This window comes from Schistocerca gregaria, chromosome 4, assembly GCF_023897955.1.
Source record: "Schistocerca gregaria isolate iqSchGreg1 chromosome 4, iqSchGreg1.2, whole genome shotgun sequence".
Classification (NCBI taxonomy): domain Eukaryota; kingdom Metazoa; phylum Arthropoda; class Insecta; order Orthoptera; family Acrididae; genus Schistocerca; species Schistocerca gregaria.
Genome location: NC_064923.1, coordinates 658,599,757 through 658,617,125, shown reverse-complemented (window position 1 = coordinate 658,617,125; position 17,369 = coordinate 658,599,757). Strand labels below are relative to the sequence as shown.

General features: G+C 42.1%; 1 protein-coding gene and 1 non-coding gene across 2 annotated transcripts in view; both read right to left on the bottom strand.

The window, feature by feature from the left end:
• LOC126268026 (juvenile hormone esterase-like) overlaps positions 1–17,369 on the bottom strand; it is a 530,118-nt gene that overhangs the window by 425,492 nt on the left and 87,257 nt on the right. The gene's annotated exons all lie outside the window — the stretch shown is intronic.
• On the bottom strand, positions 7,314–7,386 carry Trnav-uac (transfer RNA valine (anticodon UAC)). Its single transcript has one exon. It is a non-coding gene; the product is annotated as a tRNA-Val (tRNA).

Below are 17,369 nucleotides of genomic sequence, written 5' to 3'. Positions count from 1 at the left end.
GCAGAACCTACGATCAGCCATATCGTATGGCGTTAAACGTCGTATTTGGTGGGTTTTCTTTATCATGGAGTATGTGATATGGATATAAATTGTTTCAAAGCAATAGTAAATCAAGCATCTCTTAAAGCGCGTCGTTTTAGCTACTGTTTGTTGTAATAAAATTACAGCACACTACATATCTGTAGCTAAGGCTTCTTTTAGTTGATGTATTTAGTGTTATAAATTGTGTGCTATGAAAGTGTACCGTTTCACTGTTGCAGCACAATAATAATATATCAAAAGCGCGTCGTTTTGGTACAACTTGCATATTAAGTATCAGATAATAAGATCTGTAGATACTCTCTTTAGACAGTGTGTACCACAAATGATCTGCCTGCGATGTCGAATTTGTAGCATAGCTGATAGTTTCGTTAGTTCCTTTCAAACCTTTTTTGGCATTTTTTTCCTAAAATATTCTGTGTCTTTCGTATTAATTTAATAATAGTATTCTCTGAAGAGGTCAGTGTTATTTATTAGAAATAATTTATTAGCTGAAATTGTAGTTGCAAACGCCAACGACTGAAATGTTTCCCTCGTGATCAGAAATCTTAACGTGATTGCCAGTCCCTATCACACAAAACACATGTTACACACTGCAAGTTTCTATTATTATGAGGCTTCGTGGAAACTGTATACCCTATCTCTTAGTTTTATGGATTGGCTCTGAGCACTATGGGACTTGACTGCTGAGGTCATCAGTCCCCTAGAACTTAGAACTACTTGAACCTAACTAACCTAAGGACGTCACACACATCCATGCCCTTGGCAGAATTCGAGCCTGCGACCGTAGCGGTTGCGCGGTTCCAGACTGAAGCGCCTAGAACCGCTCGGCCACCCCGGCCTGCTTTAAGGATTGCCTCAGTCTTGTATCTTTCCGGTGATTATCGTTATCAATGATGACGAGCAGCTTCGAAACAATCTCCTCTTCCTTCCATATCAAATTACGAAACGAATCACGATCTTGAAACTTATGTGGTGAAGTACGTTTACGTCAGAGATTGTAGTCACAGCAACATCGAGAATATGGATATCACGCATCCGCAGACTGACATTAGACACTATACTTTAACTGTATTGGATTTAAAACCGACAGTGGGATGAAGATTAAACTGAGTTAACGAATAACTTCTACAAGAATGTATCTCATATCGTTGTACAGCTCTCTGTACTGCTCCTCTCTCAGCATTTCAATGTACGAGACACCGAACTCCAGATTCTTCTTCGCGATTTTCTCCGCTCTTCTTCGATAGCCCCTAACCGAGCCAACGCAGCTGTTTTACGAGCGTCCATTTTCGTAAAGAAACTGTGTGATTTACGCGCTAAATGGATCATGGGACTGCTGCTGGAGGCAAACCACGATGAGGAGCACGTTCCGTGAGATGCACCAGGTCGTTGCAGAGCGTGTGGCAACCATGACGGGAAACACGTCTGGCGTGTTCGCAATAACGACTGCTGAAAGCATTCTCTGGTGTTCCAGGCGGGTGTCGAAGTCTAGTGAGCTTACATTCGCTCTGTAGGAGACGTCCTCGTATCAAAGTGTCGAGGCAGTAGTTATCTGTAGGTGACGTTCAACACTGGCAACGGATTCGGCGATTTATGCTTCTGTGTTTTTGTATAACTGAAATGTTTCATTTCTTGTAATAGACATACGGATGTGGTAGCTCTTCTCCTAACGGCGGGGTAGCGCTTTGCGCTGCTGTTATCTTGTTACTGTTTGATCAAGTTCCACGAAATATCTCACTAATGTCCTCATCGAACGCGCTTTCCACAGAAGCCTGTTTTTTTTTTCAAAAAAATAAAAAAAAGGAAAGGAAAGGAAAGACGATGCATTAGGTTGTCAGCTATAAATATTAAAGATTACTGGCGCACCTCAGAAAATTCGACCCTGTACAACCATTAGAGACGTGGAAACGCAGTCTTCATATTGGCCCGGGGCACGCAGTTCGCGCGTGGATGTCCCGGCAGACGACGCATGCACCAGTCGCCGCAAGGCCAGCCGCAGGCCAGCAGTTATTCTGGGAGGACGCGTCGTTCGTCGTTATCGCAACCTGAAACGGCGGACGCATTTGCAGAGGAGAACTACTCCAAACAGAAGGAAACCGAAAACTGCGCTGCCCGCATTTTTCCCGTCATTTGCGCGCCCTTACAGCTCGGACGCTGGAAACTGTAAACAGAGCTGTCGAAAGTAAAATACTTCTTGTGAGAGCAGCAACGCCGCCACGATCTCTGCCCCCGAGGGGGAGCCCTGTTAGTCATAACGGGGCTCTGTCCTCTGGATATAAAAATAGGAGAGCAGGCCGCATGGTACTGGGCTAAGAAAGACAACATTACAAAAGTAGAAGAAATTATAGGAGCACCTGTTAGCTATGTGTGGTGTAAGTTCGAAAACCTCTTATCGACCCCTATTCAATAGTCTGGGAATTTTGACATTGCCCTCACAGTATATATTTCCTTTAATGTCGTTTGTTGTTAGCAATATTAGCTTCTTCGCAAGAGTTAGCAGCTTTCACTCAGTTAATACTAGACAGAAATCAAATCTGCTGTGGAATGCACTTCCTTGAGTCTTGTGCAGAAAGGAGTGCAGTATTCCGCTGCATCCATTTTCAATAAGCTACCACAAGAACTCAAAACTCTTAGCACTAGCCCAAACACTTTTAAGTCTAAACTGAAGAGTTTCCTCATGGCTCACTTCTATTCTGTCGAGGAGCTCCTGCAAGAGCTAAAAAATTAAGCAAATTCCAGTGTTACATTCTTGGTTTTCTTTATTTAAACTAACGACTTGTCGCCTGAATATGTTTCTTATATTTCATTTTATCTGTTTCTACAATCGTGTTATAATTTCATGTATTGACTCGTTCCATGACCATGGAGACTTCTCCTTAATGTGGTCCCATGGAACAATAAATAAATAAAAAAATGAAAAAATAAGGGTGAGATAAGGAGGAGGGGTGATGATTTATGGCAGGAGTTATGGGAGATGGGCGAAACTGGTAGAAGGACTTTTCAGTTCCTACGAAATGTAAGGGAAAGAATGGGAATGAAGTATTTTGAGCCGACTCGGAAATTGTTCCACTTCCTCACTGGTCATGGCCCCTATTCGACATATCTATGTCGGTCTGGGCAAACGGCGACGCCCGCGTGTGATTGTGGCGCATCAGAGGGACTCCTGACCATGTGGTTTACGAGTGCCCCCTCTTCAATGATGTAGCAGCCGCAGTACGACAACAACTGCCGAGTACCAATACTTACGACCTACTGAGACAAGAAGAGACCTTTCAAACACTGAACACATTAGCCAACGAGGTATCAGGAAAAGTACTAACAATATTCTTGAGAGACTTTCGTGACTAGTTGGTAATCACCAATCGCGTCCAGCACTCCGATCCCGTGCCGCCTGTTCGTGGATAGGTCGACTAAACAGTTGGAATCCGCCACGTGCAGGGCTAGGGGGGCTGGGGTGACCTACTTCACGGATTTGACAAATGCACCGATTATGACGTAGTTTTAGTAGAATAGAATAGGATACTAGATTAGGAACCTGCAGCGACAATAAACTCCTTGCCTGCCCTGTGCCAGGGGCATGCTTATAGGGTTTAGCTCTATGAGCCAGGCACCCAAGTAGGTTTATACTAACACTGGCACACATGTAACGCTGCAGGCAGTTAACACAAATCACCTGTAGTTATTAGAAAGTATGCTAACACTAGAAGTAGTCTGCCCATTAACCCATGTAGTACTGTCTGTAGTATTGTGAATTAAATATGTAGTAGCTGCAGTTATAATAACATTATACAATATTAAGACCTACTAATCACTAAGGTGGTGGGTTACTCTTGTATAAATATTAGGAATGGAAATAAAAACTTTAAAAAAAATAAAGAAACGAAACCATAAGATAAATATCTATGAAGTGAGCATTCTGATGCGCCAACGTACACGGTGTTTCAAAAAGGACTTTACAACTTCGAAAATTCATATAAATTAATTCAAAGTACCCAGAAAGGTTTGTAGGGAAATACATAAAGTATTGTTTCGCGTAGTTCGCTAGCGCCGAATCGCACCGTAAGGAGCAGTAGTAGCACCTGCGTTAAAGATGGCTGCCTACACTGGACCCGAGCGTGCTAGCTGTGTCTTTTGGTTTGAAGAATCGAAGTCGGCGGCAACTGTTCAGCCGAATTTCCGTACCAAGTACACTAAAGATCCTCTTAGTGGGCCAACAGTTTACGAGTGGCACATGCCAAATGTTTTGTACAAAAAGGGTGCTCTGTAAGACTTGGGAAAGGGTTTTGTCAAAAGCTCTACGAAATCGATCCGACGTGCATCTCGCTAACTCCAAATCCCACATACGACTGTTTGACGCGTGTTGAGAAATCGTTTCCATTTGAAACTGTACAGATTGACGATCGTACAAGCAATAAAAGGCAAAGATGAAATTGCTCGCAAGAACTTCTGTGCGAATATTTTAAATCGATTACATGAGGATGAACATTTCTTGGACAAAATCATCTTTTCTGACGATTCGACTTTTAACTTAAGAGACAAGGTTAATACACATAAATGTAGGGCTCGGGGCAGTGAAAATCTACATCAAACATTCAAACATGACCGTGACAGTCGTAAACTGGACGTTTTTTGTGCATTCAACAAGAACAAAGTGTACGGCCCCCTTTTTTCCTTGAGAGTACCGTCGACAGGATATTGTACCTGGGTATGTTACAACAATTTTTGATACCACACATCGATGAGGATGACCAAGAGTGAAATGTTAACTTCATGCAAGATGGTGCACCACCCCACTACCTGGCTGATTCCGGGATTTTCCCAGTGACCACTTTCCAGGTCAGCGGATTGGCTGTGATGCGCTAATTGCTTGGCTCCCAAGGTCCTCAGATCTGACACCTCTCGATTTTTTTTTCTGAGAATTGATCAAGGATATCGTGTTTGTACCTCCTGTGCCAGCTTCTCTACCTGACCTTAGAGCAAGAAATTACGCCGCCTCTGAGCAAGTTACACCTGCAATGTTGCAGCGAATTTGGGAAGAAATTGACTTCCGATGGGATGTGTGCAGGATAACCAACGGAAGCCACATACAATATCTTTAGTTGAAGGTAAAAAAACTTGATGTGTTTCCCTATAAAATAACGCTAAATCCAGCTCTGTATCTTCTTTCAATAAATTTATATTAATTTTAAAGTTGTAAAGTCATTTATGAAACACCCTGTATATTGCGCCCCAAGTCACGTGGCTATGCAGACGGTGTAAGGTTTGACGTAAGCACATTGCAGCGCACAACGTCGTTACACCCCGTTCAGAGGTACCAGGAATTTTTCACTCACAGTTCATAACCATCTTAACCACTTGCGTTCTACGTATAAGTGCAATGAACTTTGCTTAAAAAGGTTTGATGAGATAAACGTATTGCATTTAATCGTGTCCCACCCTCAAGTGTAGTTTTTAATAAATTATGTCGCTGCAGCATTGCCAAATGGCCTTCCTAACAACAACGTGTAAGTCTTCCAAAAAACTTAGAAGTTTCGGCTGTGATTTTCAGCAAATTAGCGATCTAACACTTTTAGGAAATAAATTCTCCTATCACGTAGTTTCTAGTACAATATTTTTAATTTTGCGCTGATTATTAGGGAACTAAAACAGTTAACACACTGAATTATTCTCCAGCGATAAGTGCTTGTATTACAGTTTCCCATTTTGATTACGAATTTCGAAACAAGCGTACCGCTTGGAAAACTACGAGAGTTGGAACTTTAATTGTGGCAACTATTTATTTACAGCTCGTACAAAATAGGTACGCGTTTCAAAGTTTTACTGACCTTCAGAGTAGTCACCAGATGACGACGACGGAGGATGTCCTAAGACGCAACAAAACATCCGAGAATACAGGGTGTTTAAAAAGATTCATCTCATTTCACAAGAGCATATCTTCTACATTAATGAAGAAAGATACTTCGGGTGAGTTATAACTTAAGCATCGAACCTGAAAGTTTACCTTGCCGCCAGCTGTAAGTCTCGGTGCGGTTTTCATCCTGAGTTTGGCATTCCACTTTCAGATTAAAGCTTTCAATGCTGGCACGAACAGTTTCAGTACATTGGTTGCTTACGCAAGCCTACGGTCACCCCGCTCAAGTCGCAGAGCGTAATCAACAGTTTTTTGTAGGCAGCCTGCAGTAATCTGCTTGTCGTGACAGCCAAGAATTCGACGTTCCTCACGTGTTGTCTGGCGTATTTTGTGGTGAAGGCTCAACAGCTACAAAGCCTTCATGACGATGGTAAACGACAAAGTGAAAACTTTGACCCTAAACGTAACTGCAACAGACACCGTAGTCTGTCAATGCATGCGAAAGATATACCTAAGGAAAAAATTGGATAGTTCTTTTGAAATAAAAAGCGTTGTAGTACTATCCATACGTTAAAATTCACCCCAAGTTTCTATTTTCAGTTGTGTAAAAGATATAGTCGTGTGAAATCGGATGAATCATTTTGAACACCTTGTATTTTATTCGTTCACGATGCAGTCGAAGCAGAATGTGTTCAACGATACTAGGTGTGATGTAACTGTAGGCAGATTTTTGTAGTAGTGTGTGATGTTTACACCGCAGAGCAATTGGCTTGCATTCTCCTACATTACGAGGAGTTGCGCCGAATTCATGTGCAGTCTTTTTAGTAAAGAGGGATCTACCCACCTCTGAGATTTCACCGAAGAAACAGCCACGTCAACTGTTTTCCAGCCATTCTATTTTAGGAGTCGAGGTAATATCCCCGTCAACGGCGATGTCAACAGTACAAACTCGCACTGGTGAAGAATGGGTTAGATTGTCGGCACTGTTCTAGTGAACGAATCTATTTCGGTATTTGCCTTAACCTATTTAGGAAAATTGTACGTTGTTGGTAAGTTAGTACCTGTAAATATCCTGCGAAAGCGGACACGCTTACAAGCATTGAGAATGCGCTGTACAGTCTATTTCAGCTTTGTCTCATTTTGATCTTGTCCATGTTGAATAGCGCTGAAGTGAGTCCAGCAGTTCTTGTTGACGTAATCATTCTTCGAGCTCTTATTGTTCTAGAAAGTGGTGCCGGAGCGTCGAAAGCGATAAAATAAATATTCCTTCCTCATAGAGTCGTTCATATTTACAATTCTCATTCCCTACTAGTCTCTCCTGTAGCACTTCAGTTACATAGAATTAGCATGATGTTTGCAAACAGGCATCTAAAATTAAAATAATGTACAAATCACGATTTAAAAAAAAAAAAAAAATACTTGGTTCCGCCCGGGATCGAACCGGGGACCTTCTGCGTGTAAAGCAGACGTGATAACCACTACACCACGAAACCACGTCCGGCTGCTGCTTAATAGATAAGAATCACAGCATAAGAGCATTCCATTATTATCTTGATTGCAGAGTAGCCATTGTTAGAACAAGCCTATAGATTTTTCGAAAGAGAACGACGTTGGCTTCGTAATTATTTATTAAATGTTTGTTTTCAAGACTAATTCGCTCGGTGGCGAAGCTAGACTGTGAGAACAAGACGAATACGGCAAGCAGTTAATGATGGAGTTTGTCTTCGGAACGATGTTCCACTGTTTCAGGAAGGTCATGCTTTCTCAAAGGGCAGGCAGGCGACAACCACTTCCAGCAGCATTGCGCGGAGCTGATTACGGCGCTCGATAAAAAAATCGTCGAGTCAAGTGGCACAGGATTTAAGATTTAGATGTTTGGTATTCGGTATGAGCGGGACTGAAATCACTCTAATTTAATTTTTTGCGGTTTTTCGAAATACTTCATTGTGAACGCTATAAGCATTCCTTCGCTTGGCTACTAGCGTTGCAGTCCGCGTAACAGTTCGCCTAAGAGTGTGTTCTGGTTTAAACAACCATAGTATTCCTGAGAGAACGGGGTACTAGTGACAGCATAACGGATGTGGTCGTAGCAGCTCCGCACTTGTGTTTCTTCTGAAATGCACAAAAGCGTGTAATCAAAATAATAACTGTAGGTCAACAAAGATCACCTTGCAGACATTTGTATAAGGACCTTCGTCACACATATATTCACTTATGAAATTTGTTATTAATAACCCATCGCAATTCAAAAATAATAGCCAAGTACTTAGCTACAAAACTAGAAAAAAGGACGAATGTCACTATTCTGGATTACATCTGACTTTGGCACAGAAAGGGCTGAACTATGCTTTCACAAAAATCTTTGGCCATTTTCCAAATGGCATTAAAGTGTGACAGATAGCCAACCAACACTTAAAAGCAAATTAAAAGAATTTTAGAATGTAAACTACTTCTGTTCAGTAGACGAATTTTTAGATATGAAATAGTAACTCTCTCTCTCTCTCTCTCTCTCTCTCTCTCTCTCTCTCTTTCTCTCTCTCTCTCCCTCCCTCTCTCTAAAAGGCCCTCGCGAGCACGCAGAAGTGCCGCAACACGACTTGCCATGTTTGAAGTAGTGTTGGAGGGAGCTGACATCGTGAATCGTGCAGGACTGTACATAAATTCGTAAGACTACGATGGGGGGGGGGGGGGGGGGAGGGGGGGGGGACTGCACTATGCAAGGCACCACAGATATACTCAATAATGTTCATGTCTGGGGAGTGTGGTGGCCACTGGAAATGTTTAAACTCAGAAGAGCGTTCCTGGAGCTACTCTGTAGCAATTCTGGACTCGTGGAGTGCCGCATTGTCCTGCTGTAACTGTCAAAGTCAGTCGAAATGGCCGGCCGAACGGTTCTAGGCGCTACAGTCTGGAACCGCGTGACTGCTACGGTCGCAGGTTCGAATCCTGACTCGGGCATGGATATGTGTGATGTCCTCAGGTTCGTTAGGTTTAAGTAGTTCGAAGTTCTAGGGGACTGAAGACCACAGCAGTTAAGTCCCATAGTGCTCAGAGCCATTTGAACCGTCCGAATGCACAGTAGACATGAATAGACGCAGGTGATCAGACAGGATGCTTACGTACGTGTCACATGTCAGAGTCGTATCGAAACGAATCAGAGGTCCTATATCACTCCAACCTCACACACCCCACATCTGAACAGTCGCCTGCTGACATGCAGGGTCCATGGATTCATGAGGTTGTCTTCGTACTCACACACGTCCGGCCGCTCGAAACAATTTGAAACGAGACTTGTCCCACCAGGCAACATGTTTCCAATCATAAACAGTCCATTTCCGGTGTTGATGGGCCCAGGCGAGGCGTAAAGCGGTGTGTCGTGCAGTCATCAAGGGTACACGAGTGGACGTTCGGCTCCGAAAGCCCGTATCGATGATGTTCATTGAATGGTTCGCACTCTGACAGTTGTTGATGGCCCACAACTGAAATGTGCAGCGATTTACGGAGGGGTCCGAATTCTGTCACGTTGAACGATTCTCTTCAGTCGTCGTTGGTCCTGTTCTTGAAGGATCTTTTTCCGGTCGAAGCGATGTCGAAGATCTGATGTTTTACCGGATTCCTGATATTCACAGTACACTCGTGAAATGGTCGTACAAGAAAATCCCCACTTCATCTCTACCTCGGAGATGCTGTGTCCCATCGTTCGTGCGCGAACTATAACACCACGTTCAAACTCACTTGAATCTTGATAAGCTGCCATTGTAGCACCAGTAACCGATCTAACAACTGCGCCAGTCACTTTTTGTCTTATATAAGCGTTGCCGACTGCAGCGCCGTATCCTGCCTGTTTACATATATCTGTGTGTGTGTGTGTGTGTGTGTGTGTGTGTGTGTGTGTGTGCGTGCGCGTAATGAAAACTTATATTAAACTGACACGTTCCACATCTTAGAAAGTATTGAATTCCTGATCCATGGTACAAGTATTATTGTAATGTAATGTAGGTTATGGTCCTAGGTATCACGTTCTGCAGCCCTTCACCCAGGCGTGACTTCAATTGTGACTAATCGATGAAAAAAATATTTCGGAATTTCGCGTGGTTGTTTGCAGCCTTAAAAATAGTTATGTTAATTAGACTGTTGGTCATGCGCAACATGCCGACACAGTAGCTCAGCGCGTTCTGTCGAAGGGTTAGCTGCCCTCTCTAATAAAAAAACAAAATGCGTGAATGGATTAACGGCGAACTAAAACGGATGTCATGGGACGTCCGTCCAGAACAAATGCAACGATCAGTAACGAAAAAAGTGGGTTGAAAAAAAAAAAAAAGACGAAAACCAGCTATCGTTCGGGTTTCCTCATGCAAAAGGTTTTTTTAGTTTCGAATTTTTATCGAAACGACTTTGATCGTTATTTTTAGTCAGTTAATTGGTTTAAAAGTAATTTTTTTATATTTCTATTCCTCTGTCACGTCATTTTAATCAGCGTATCAACTGTTTCAACTGCTCTCATTTCTTCTTCCAGACGTTATTTTTCCACTTGGAATAGTTGTGCATGTCAGTTTCATTATTTTTAAAATGTCAATTTATCTGTTAAAAAACGAAGATGAAATAATCTATTCATTTTGACTGTGTAATCATGTCAAAAATTTATTTTCGCTACAAGATATAGATTTTTTTGCAAAGCAATTATCATGTAAATATTTCAAAGATAAATTCCCATTGCACTACGCACAAAATATCGCGGAAGAAGGTTTAAATGAAAGATGGGATTGTAAGTAAAACTAAACTCCGGCAAAATGAGGAAAGAAAATAATGTATGGAATAACAAGGAAGAAAATTTAATATGATAAAAAGGGAAGAAATTATATCGAAAGCAATAAGCAACAATAATTAAATTCACATGCACAAAAATTCCAAGTCGAGAAATAATGTCAGTAAGAAGAAATATAACGTAACAAAGGAATCCAAAAAAAAAAAAAAATACATCTATACCAGTTAACTGAATAAAAATAACGATCAAAGTCATTTCGACAAAGATATAAGAAATGTTCGGTGTACCTGAGGAGATTCGAGCTTCCAAGATTTCACAAATGCGGACCGCATGGTAACCGTTATGCTACGATAATATTCTGATTACTATTTTTAAAGCTGTAGAGCATCACGTGAAATTTCAAAATACTTTTTTTTTGTCCGTTACTCGAAAATAATGGTCCACCAGGGTGAATGACTGCAAGGTGTGATACCTTGGACCTTAACTTACATCACCCTATACGTTGTTTCAAAACGTCAGTCCCACCACAAGGTCAGCCTGATTACAGCCCACACCGACAGCGCTCTATGCCTGTACCGGAACCTACAAAACAGGCATCGTAGAGAGAAGAGAGCGCCGGAGAAAATCGCATGACTGGGTGGCGGCTGGCCCCTACCGCCCGACTCGCTGAAATGTCCTGGTTATTATAATGGAAACATCGATGACTTTTTTACATTAATTTTTTTGTTGAATTATGAAAAGCTATTGTACTTGAAGTCTGTACCTTAATCGAGGCTTTCTTTCTGAGTAAGCTATTCAGATCGAGCTATATTGAGACACAGAAGCTATAAATAATCATTTAATGAAAAGCTTCTTAATACAACACACTCTTAAAACGGATTAAGAAGGAGAAAATAATTTCTCCTAACCCCATATAGATACCTAACCCCATTAGAAATAGTCCTGAAAATTTCTGTCTGTGAGTTTTTAATATCTATGAAAATACTTGTAGAATTGGAAAGCAAAACTTGGTGCACATAGATAAGGTAATGAAGTGAACTTTTCTTGTATCAGTTACACAGTGCATGCGTCCCACGTTTTTTATTTTAAATTCTGCATGTATTTTTATGTTGCTTGGTCTTCAGTCGTGAGACTGGTTTGATGCAGCTTTCCATGCTACTCTATCCTGTAGAAGCTTCTTCATCTCCCAGTACGTACTGCAACCTACATCCTTCTGAATCTGCTTAGTGTGTTCATCTCTTGGTCTCCCTCTACGATTTTTACCCTCCACGCTGCCCTCCAATAGTAAATTGGTGATCCCTTGATGCCTCAGAAGATGTCCTACCACTTGATCCCTTCTTTCTAGTCAAGTTGTGCCACAAACTTCTCTTCTCCCCAATTCTATTCAATACCTCCCCCCATGAACCATGGACCTTGCCGTTGGCGGGGAGGCTTGCGTGCCTCAGCGATACAGATGGCCGTACCGTAGGTGCAACCACAACGGAGGGGTATCTGTTGAGAGGCCAGACAAACGTGTGGTTCCTGAAGAGGGGCAGCAGCCTTTTCAGTAGTTTCAGGGGCAACAGTCTGGATGATTGACTGATCTGGCCTTGCAACATTAACCAAAACGGCCTTGCTGTGCTGGTACTGCGAACGGCTGAAAGCAAGGGGAAACTACAGCCGTAATTTTTCCCGAGGACATGCAGCTTTACTGTATGATTAAATGATGATGGCATCCTCTTGGGTAAAATATTCCGGAGGTAAAATAGTCCCCCATTCGGATCTCCGGGCGGGGACTACTCAGGAGGATGTCGTTATCAGGAGAAAGAAAACTGGCATTCTACGGATCGGAGCGTGGAATGTCAGATCCCTTAATAGGGCAGGTAGCTTAGAAAATTTAAAAAGGGAAATGGATAGGTTAAAGTTAGATATAGTGGGAATTAGTGAGGTTCGGTGGCAGGAGGAACAAGACTTCTGGTCAGGTGACTACAGGGTTATAAACACAAAATCAAATAGGGGTAATGCAGGAGTAGGTTTAATAATGAATAGGAAAATAGGAATGCGGGTAAGCTACTACAAACAGCATAGTGAACGCATTATTGTGGCCAAGATAGATACGAAGCCCACACCTACTACAGTAGTACAAGTTTATATGCCAACTAGCTCTGCAGATGATGAAGAAATTGAAGAAATGTATGATGAAATAAAAGAAATTATTCAGATAGTGAAGGGAGACGAAAATTTAATAGTAATGGGTGACTGGAATTCAAGTGTAGGAAAAGGGAGAGAAGGAAACATAGTAGGTGAATATGGATTGGGGCTAAGAAATGAAAGAGGAAGCCGCCTAGTAGAATTTTGCACAGAGCACAACTTAATCATAGCTAACACTTGGTTTAAGAATCATGAAAGAAGGTTGTATACGTGGAAGAACCCTGGAGATACTAAAAGGTATCAGATAGATTATATAATGGTAAGACAGAGATTTAGGAACCAGGTTTTAAGTTGTAAGACATTTCCAGGGGCAGATGTGGACTCTGACCACAATCTATTGGTTATGACCTGTAGATTAAAACTGAAGAAACTGCAAAAATGTGCTAAATTAAGGAGATGGGACCTGGATAAACTGAAAGAACCAGAGGTTGTACAGAGTTTCAGAGAGAGCATAAGGGAACAATTGACAGGAATAGGGGAAAGAAATACAGTAGAAGAAGAATGGGTAGCTCTGAGGGATGTAGTAGTGAAGGCAGCAGAGGATAAAGTAGGTACAAAGACGAGGGCTGCTAGAAATCCTTGGGTAACAGAAGAAATATTGAATTTAATTGATGAAAGGAGAAAATATAAAAATGCATTAAATGAAGCAGGCAAAAAGGAATACAAACGTCTCAAAAATGAGATCGACAGGAAGTGCAAAATGGCTAAACAGGGATGGCTAGAGGACAAATGTAAGGATGTAGAAGCTTATCTCACTAGGGGTAAGATAGATACTGCCTACAGGAAAATTAAAGAGACCTTTGGAGAGAAGAGAACCACGTGTATGAATATCAAGAGCTCAGATGGCAGCCCAGTTCTAAGCAAAGAAGGGAAGGCAGAAAGGTGGAAGGAGTATATAGAAGGCTTATACAAGGGCGATGTACTTGAGGACAATATTATGGAAATAGAAGAGGATGTAGATGAAGACGAAATGGGAGATACGATACTGCGTGAAGAGTTTGACAGAGCACTGAAAGACCTGAGTCGAAACAAGGCCCCCGGAGTAGACAACATTCCATTAGAACTACTGACGGCCTTGGGAGAGCCAGTCATGACAAAACTCTACCAGCTGGTGAGCAAGATGTATGAGACAGGCGAAATACCCTCAGACTTCAAGAAGAATATAATAATTCCAATCCCAAAGAAAGCAGGTGCTGACAGATGTGAAAATTACCGAACTATCAGTTTAATAAGCCACGGCTGCAAAATGCTAACGCGAATTCTTTACAGACGAATGGAAAAACTGGTAGATGCAGACCTCGGGGAGGATCAGTTTGGATTCCGTCGAAATGTTGGAACACGTGAGGCAATACTGACCTTACGACTTATCTTAGAAGAAAGATTAAGAAAAGGCAAACCTACGTTTCTAGCATTTGTAGACTTAGAGAAAGCTTTTGACAATGTTGACTGGAATACTCTTTTTCAAATTCTAAAGGTGGCAGGGGTAAAATACAGGGAGCGAAAGGCTATTTATAATTTGTACAGAAACCAGATGGCAGTAATAAGAGTCGAGGGGCATGAAAGGGAAGCAGTGGTTGGGAAAGGAGTGAGACAGGGTTGTAGCCTCTCCCCGATGTTATTCAATCTGTATATTGAGCAAGCAGTAAAGGAAACAAAAGAAAAATTTGGAGTAGGTATTAAAATTCATGGAGACGAAGTAAAAACTTTGAGGTTCGCCGATGACATTGTAATTCTGTCAGAGACGGCAAAGGACTTGGAAGAGCAGTTGAACGGAATGGACAGTGTCTTGAAAGGAGGATATAAGATGAACATTAACAAAAGCAAAACGAGGATAATGGAATGTAGTCAAATTAAATCGGGGGATGCTGAGGGAATTAGATTAGGAAATGAGACACTTAAAGTAGTAAAGGAGTTTTGCTATTTAGGAAGTAAAATAACTGATGATGGTCGAAGTAGAGAGGATATAAAATGTAGACTGGCAATGGGAAGGAAAGCGTTTCTGAAGAAGAGAAATTTGTTAACATCGAATATAGATTTATGTATCAGGAAGTCGTTTCTGAAAGTATTTGTTTGGAGTGTAGCCATGTATGGAAGTGAAACATGGACGATAACTAGTTTGGACAAGAAGAGAATAGAAGCTTTCGAAATGTGGTGCTACAGAAGAATACTGAAGATAAGGTGGATAGATCACGTAACTAATGAGGAGGTATTGAATAGGATTGGGGAGAAGAGAAGTTTGTGGCACAACTTGACTAGAAGAAGGGATCGGTTGGTAGGACATGTTTTGAGGCATCAAGGGATCACAAATTTAGCATTGGAGGGCAGCGTGGAGGGTAAAAATCGTAGAGGGAGACCAAGAGATGAGTACACTAAGCAGATTCAGAAGGATGTAGGTTGCAGTAGGTACTGGGAGATGAAGCAGCTTGCACAGGATAGAGTAGCATGGAGAGCTGCATCAAACCAGTCTCAGGACTGAAGACAACAACAACAACAACAACAACAACCTCCTCATTAGTTATGTCATCTACCCATCTAATCTTCAGCATTCTTCTGTAGCACCACATTTCGATAGCTTCTATTCTCTTCTTGTGCAAACTATTTATCGTACACGTTTCACTTCCATACATGCCTACACTCCATACAAATACTTTCTGAAACGACTTCCTAACACTTAAATCTGTACTCGATGTTAACAAATTTCTGCTCTTCAGAAACGCTTTCCTTGCCATAGCCAGTATACATTTTATATCCTCTCTACTTCGACCATCATCAGTTATTTTGCTCCCCAAACAGCAAAACTCTTTTACCACTTTAAGCGCCTCATTTCCTAATATAATTCCCTCAGCATCACCAGACTTAATTCGACTACATTCCATTATCCTCGTTTTGCTTCTGTTGATGTTCATCTTATACCCTCCTTTCAAGACCCTATCCATTCCGTTTAACTGCTCTTCCAAGTCCTTCGCTGTCTCTGACAGAATTGCGATGTCATCGGCGAATCTCAAAGTTTTTATTTCTTCTCCATGGATTTTAATACCTACTCCAAATTTTTCTTTTGTTTCTTTTACTGCTTGGTCAATATACAGATTGAATAACATCCATATGCAAACAGTTTCATCGTGCTTAATCTGATAGAAACTTACCTTCTCTGATGTCAAGAAAAGCAGAAAATGATCATTTAAATGAAAACCTTCTTAATATAATACGTTTTTAAAAGAGACTAAAAAGTACAAAATAATTTCTTCTAGCCTCCTACAGATTCCTAGCCCTATATACATAATCATGAAAATTTGTGCTTGTGAACTGTTAATAGTTCCGTACACAGCTCGTGTTGTCTGTAGTTCAACCATGCTAGATGGTCAATACCGCGGTTCGATCGCGTCCGCATTGTTACTTTGTGCCAGGAACGGCTATCAACAAGATAAGTGTCCAGGCGTCTCGGAGTGAACCAAAGCGATGTTGTTCGGACATGGAGAAGATACAGACAGACAGGAACTGTCGATGACATGCCTCGCTCAGGCCGCCCAAGGGCTACTACTGCAGTGGATGACCGCTATCTACGGATTATGACTCGGAGGAACCCTGACTCCAACGCCATCATGATGTATAACGGTTTTCGTGCAGCCACAGGACGTCTTGTTACAACTCAAACTGTGCGCTGTAGGCTGCATGATGCGCAACTTCACTCCCGACTTCCATGGCGAGATCCATCTTTGCAACCACGACACCATGCAGTGCGGTACAGATGTACACAGCAACATGCCGAATGGACCGCTCAGGATTGGCACCACGTTCTCTTCAACGATAAGTGTCGCATATGCCTTCAACCAGACAATCGTCGGAGACGTGTTTGGAGGCAAGCCGATTTTGCTGAACGCCTTTAGACAGAATGTCCAGCGAGAGGAACAAGGGTGAGGTTACCTGATGTTTTGGGTTGGCATTATGTGGGGCCGACGTACCACCGCTAGTGGTCATGGAAGGCGCCGTAACGGTTGTACGATACATGAATGTCATCCTCCGACGGATTGTGCAACCATATCGGCAGCATAATGGCGAGGCATTCTTCTTCATGGACGACAATTCGCGCCCCGTCGTGAACACCTTGTGAATGACTTCCTTCAGGATAACGACATCGCTCGACTAGAGTGGCCAGCATGGTCTCCAGACTTCAACTCTATCGAACATGCCTGGGGTAGATATAAAAGGGCTGTTTATGGACGACGTGACCCACCAATCACTCTGAGGGATCTACGCCGAATCGCCGTGGAAGAGTGGGACAATCTGGACCAACAGTGCCCTGACGACGCTATAAACAACCTTTGCGCTGCTGACGCCCCCAGACATTTAAACCCTTCTCTAAGAACATTGTGGGCCTGCATCCCTGTCAAACGTGGTCACATCTCTTCTGTGACGCAATTTTGCTCTCGTGTACAGGTTGGAAGAACGGTCTTGAAACCGTTGAAAACTACTCGACAAAAATGAACGTGATTTGGAGCAACAAAGGGTGCCTATGCTTTTCAG